The sequence below is a fragment of the Pocillopora verrucosa genome, chromosome 5 (assembly GCF_036669915.1).
Source record: "Pocillopora verrucosa isolate sample1 chromosome 5, ASM3666991v2, whole genome shotgun sequence".
Classification (NCBI taxonomy): Eukaryota; Metazoa; Cnidaria; class Anthozoa; order Scleractinia; family Pocilloporidae; genus Pocillopora; species Pocillopora verrucosa.
In genome coordinates this window covers 21155669-21161043 of record NC_089316.1, presented here as the reverse complement: position 1 = coordinate 21161043, position 5375 = coordinate 21155669, and positions in this window count along the sequence as shown.

Genomic DNA, 5375 nt, shown 5'->3' with positions numbered 1-5375 from the left:
GCTTTTTCTGATTTCACTTAGCATCTTTTCAGCTTTCATGCCACCCTTTTCTGTAGCGAGGGCTTTGTCTTAAAAGTGTGGGAAAGACAGTAACCAGTAGTCTAATTCGTGTTTCTGAAAAACGCTTGTGGCTAGTTTCATAACTGAACATAAAAGAGTATACAAGAGAAACTCTTTAGTATCTTGAGTTGGAGGGGTATTTCTTGAGGTAATGTTACAATGATTCTACGACGGAAATATTAGGAACTCTGTGCTGTTCACTATTATATGCCAATCGAAAGAAAAACGTTTCGTTAGAAATTTGGAAAAGCAATCTGAATGTGTCTTCCCATGGCTACTTTACACTATGAACTGTAGTTTTATGAAAATTCCATAAATTTCATGTGAAAAACCCATGAAGATCATTTCATGGCCCATAAATATTGGAAAATGAAATTTCATGGGGTTATTTTTAGCCCTGAATTTTCCATGAATTAGGGGAATCTTTTTCATGACCCATGAATTTCTTCAAAGTCTATTTTTATGTCCCATTGATTTGCTATGAAAGTCACCAGAATTAATTTCATGACCCATGAATTTCTTTATATGCCTACTTTCATGACCCATGAATTTCTTCAAAGTCTACTTTCATGACCCATTAGTTTCCCCAGAAAGTCATCCGAATGAATGTCATGCCCATGAATTGCAATCAAACAGCATTTCATGGGCTAACAATTTATTTGTTTTGGGAGAACAAAATTAATGGGCCATGAATATTCCCTGAAATCTGTTGCCCATGAATTTCATTGATGAATCCATAGGCCATTAAAAGTGGTATTAATGAGTTCATCACAGTCACTGATTTATCAACGAGCTGACTTTCATGATCCGTGGAACTGACTTGTTATAAATTTATCCACTGATGGAATTTTGGTGTACAGCGCGAAAACTGTCGAATGAAAATGTCCCTAAACATCTTAAGTGGCCTTTGTTAACGTAAAATGTACAGGAAATCCCAAAACAATGACTAAAAACAATGGATCTTCAATTTGCTCCTTTGTTGAGACAAATGGGGCTGGAGGCAATGACCCAGATGTTTGATCCTCACTTTGATTTTTTGGGGCCTTTTTGCCTTCGCCATGCCTGGACGACTTTGTTGAATTTTTTCTGCCTCACTGCTGGCTTTTATTGTTAGCCATGACTCTGGAAACCTGTTCAAGGCCTTCTTACATTCTTACGGCTGAGGAATCTTCTAGGGCTTTTCCAGTAAGGCACCTGCAGAGTACAGATGCTTAAGTTGCACAGCAATAGTACGCATTGCATCTACACGAAATGTGGAACAAAACAATGAAAAATCAATCACTTTGTCACCTCAATTTGGAACTTTGAATAGTGTGCAAATGTAACCTGGAAAAAAATGCTATTTTTACCTCGTTCATAGAGTCGCCGGTTAACAGAATCAGGCCATCTTCTCAGTCGGGATGAAACGTTACCTTCATGTATTCATTGAGATCGCCTTCTACAACATCGTTGTTGATTTCGTGATCGCTTTCACAGGAATCACTGTCGATGTCAGCTCTGACTTTCTCGGACTCTGATGTCCTGTCGATTGTTACTTGCTTCGAATTCCAAATACCGAATAGCTTTTTGTGCTGCTTTATTTTGTAAGATTACAGACGCAGCAACGAGACCTCTTCGGAGTCATTTCGTAACGTCGAACACGATAACCTGTGAGGTCACTATGTGACCGCTGACCTATGATGGCTGCGATGACCTAAGGTCACCACGTGAAAGTACACGTGATTTACGAAGAAGTGGCGGTTTTTTTCGTACCTCGAACGGAATGGTTCCATTCCAATTGCATTTCTCGTAGTGTTTGTGTAGCAGTCTCTTTTTTTCCAGATCAACGCAATGGACCGTCTGAAAAGTTTTTTCAAAGAGGTTTCCTCAAGATGAAGTTATCGATATGCATTACAACGTGAAGGGGTAAGTTCAAGCTTGGTCATCTTATTACGCGTAAACATCGGAGCGCGCGCGCTAACTATTGATTTAACTTGAAAATTTTTATTCTGTGATCATCTGGCGAAACATTACAATAGTTTGTATGGAAATACTTACGACCGTTCTTAGGAATAAAAAATACAGTCAAATTCTGAATACGAAATACCTCACCTCACTTCCACAGTGCGTCGCTTAGTATCTGACGGCTTCATGTTGAAAAGAACCTGTTTTGGCGAGTTATCCATTTCTAGGTTTACTACGTACATAAGAAAGGCTCTTAGATAACTGAAGATGTGCTCCCTTTATTTTGCAAACAGTGAAGAGTGTTGGTCTACAAAACTGATGAAAGGAAATGCGAAATTGCTAAAGCAGCCTATCTTGGTCCAAATGATGATGAAGATGCAAATAGTAATGATAACCGAAAGAAGGATGGCACATTCAGGTGGCCAAAACAGAGAGACATTGACATAGTCAGCCATAGATATATCTTCACACATGCAAGAATGCAGAAAGTTGGTAATTGTCTTGTTGTTAGTTACCTTGAGAGTATTGATCACAAGTGTAAAACATATCAAGAAATTTACATGAATGCTGTTACATAAATAGACATTATAATAACTGTCCATAACATTTTACACATGATATTAGACGAAGGAAATGATATTTGAAGTTTAGACAAAAATACATCAAACCAGTGAGTATATTTTCAATAATTTCGTCCAAATATTTTTCACATCAAATTTATTTATAATATACCTTCAAAATAGTTTAAATAAACAGAAATATAGGAGCAGAATCTGTCTCCACAAGGAAAATCAGTGATATCAAAATAGAGCTAAAAATCATTAACATCTTAATTTTATGCAGAAAATTTCATACCAACTTTTTTTTTATTTAAGAAAGTGTAAACTGAATTATCACAATTTTGGAATCCTAAAGTAATATTTATGAACAGCTGGTGAAACAAAATAAACTATCAGAGAGTCCAGACTTCTGGTCATGTCTTTCATGTGTGTGTGCTTGTACAACAGGACCAAGAAGTTTCACAAATAGGTTAGTTCTTCAGTGTATATAGTGTATGTATTACAGTTATGGTATACTGCAAGCTATACACTGTAGTACAGTCTTTGGTACAAGAAAAGTGAAGAATTTTTAATTCCAAATTCATAGGGTTTCCAAAGAATTTTCATGGTGCTTACATATTCCTAACAACCCCATGAAAACTAACTGGCAATTAACTTTCACGTGCCATGAAAAAACCATGTAGAGGCCATGAAAATTCAAGGAAAATTTTCATGGTCAATGAATTTTTTACATATTCACAGGATATTCATGGGTCATGATTTGCTGCAACCCATTAAAAACTAGTGAACTTTGACACCATGAAATTTTGGGCTTGAAATTCATGGGTTTCTCAGTACCTTTGAAAAGGCCATGAAATGCCATTTTCATGGGTATTTCATGGCTTCTAGGTCACTTTACTCAATATTTCATGAGTCGCGAATATGGACATTTTCACAGGTTTTTCATGGGATTTTTCAGGTCTTTTTCATGGCACTGAGGCCATGAAAATGTCATTGATTTAACCATGAAAATCCTGTGAAAAATCTGTGAATTTACAATGAATTATTTCACAAGATTTTTATGGGTTTTGAGTTCATAGTGAATAAGCTTACCCAGGCACACTGATGACATAGCAGAACCATTCTGATTAACAGTAAGCTACGTTTAAAAAGTAACCAACTTTTCCTTTTGTTACAACGGCTTTTAGGTAAGACACAGGACCTTGTTGCAGTCATTTCTGGCAGACTCAAAGAAAACATCACATTGGATGGCTCACTCTCATATCACCCTGAGGCTGCACGTGGTGACCAATCGGGAATGAACTTTACTTGGCATTATGGTGAGATCACAGGGAACTACTCCTCTGTGCAGGGAAGAAAGAGAGGTTTCTTTATAGCGGTAAACGACTCAGCTTTCAATATAATGGAAGAGCATCTGGCGTGCGAATTTCCTTGGGTACAGAGGCTATTTCTCTCAGTGATATTTACATAGTTAAACTGGTTGTGGCCAAAGACTATCGCAATGCTAGCGCTTATCAATCAAAGTTTTTTTTTTACACTGTTCGCCGAGTGCTTTCCTTTAAGCGGTTGCTATCTACCTGTATGTTCTTACGAGCTGAGAGTTCATAGTTAGCCCTCTTGCTTTGGCTCTCAGCCTTCTTTTGTGAAAGTTAGTCAAGGCATTAGCTAAGCCTTGTTGACCTTGTTGTTTTCTTTTACTTCGAAGAATATGTTCGCCATTCCTTTATAATACTAATTACTTTTTAGTAACCTTCACTTTCATTGCCTCATATTCATATTGAAAACGTGCATGGTATTCTCTTCAAAGAAGAGAGGAGGCTTTTCATACTAATTAGATAAATGTTTGTATTTCTTTTTTCTTTTCATCCTTTGGTCATCAGAAGAATCATTAACAGTATCATCACCAACATGGACAGCATCACAAACCTACACAGCATCACCAACATGGACAGCATCACCGAGATGGAAAGCATCACCAACATACATAACATCACCAAGATACACAGGATCACCAACCTACACAGGACCACCAACATTGACAGTATCGACAACAATGACAGTTTTACCATCACCGACTTCATTATCGTCATCAACAAGTGAAGGTTGCTTATTTTCCAAAAGTTAGGCTTTTTCTGATTTCACTTGGCATCTTTTCAGCTTTCATGCCACCGTTTTCTGTAGCGAGGGCTTTGTCTTCAAAGAGTGGGAAAGACAGTATCCAGTAGTCTTATTGGTGTTTCTGAAAAACGCTGTTGCGGCTAGTTTCATAGAAACGCTTTAGTATTTGAGTGGGGTGTATTTCTTGAGGTAATGTTACAATGATTCCAGGACAGAAATATTAGGAATTCTGTGCTGTTTACTATTATATGCCAATCGAAAGAAAAACGTTTCGTTAGAAACTTGGAGAAAAAATCTAAATGTGTCTTCTAATGGCTACTTTAGCTTGCCCAGGCACACTGATGACATAGCAGAACCATTCTGATTAACAGTAAGCTAAGTTTAAAAAGTAACAAACTTTTCCTTTTTATTACAACGGCTTTTAGGTAAGACACAGGACCTTGTTGGAGTCATTTCTGGCAGACTCATGGAAAACTTCACATTCGATAGCTCACTCTCATATCACCCTGTCGCTACACGTGGTGACGAAACGGGAATGAACTGGCATTATGGTGAGATCACAAGGAACTTCTCCTCTGTGCAGGGAAGAAAGAGAGGTTTCTTTATAGCGGTAAACGACTCAGCTTTCAATATAATGGAAGAACATCTGGTGTGCGAATATACTTGGATACAGAGGCTATGTCTCGCAGTGAT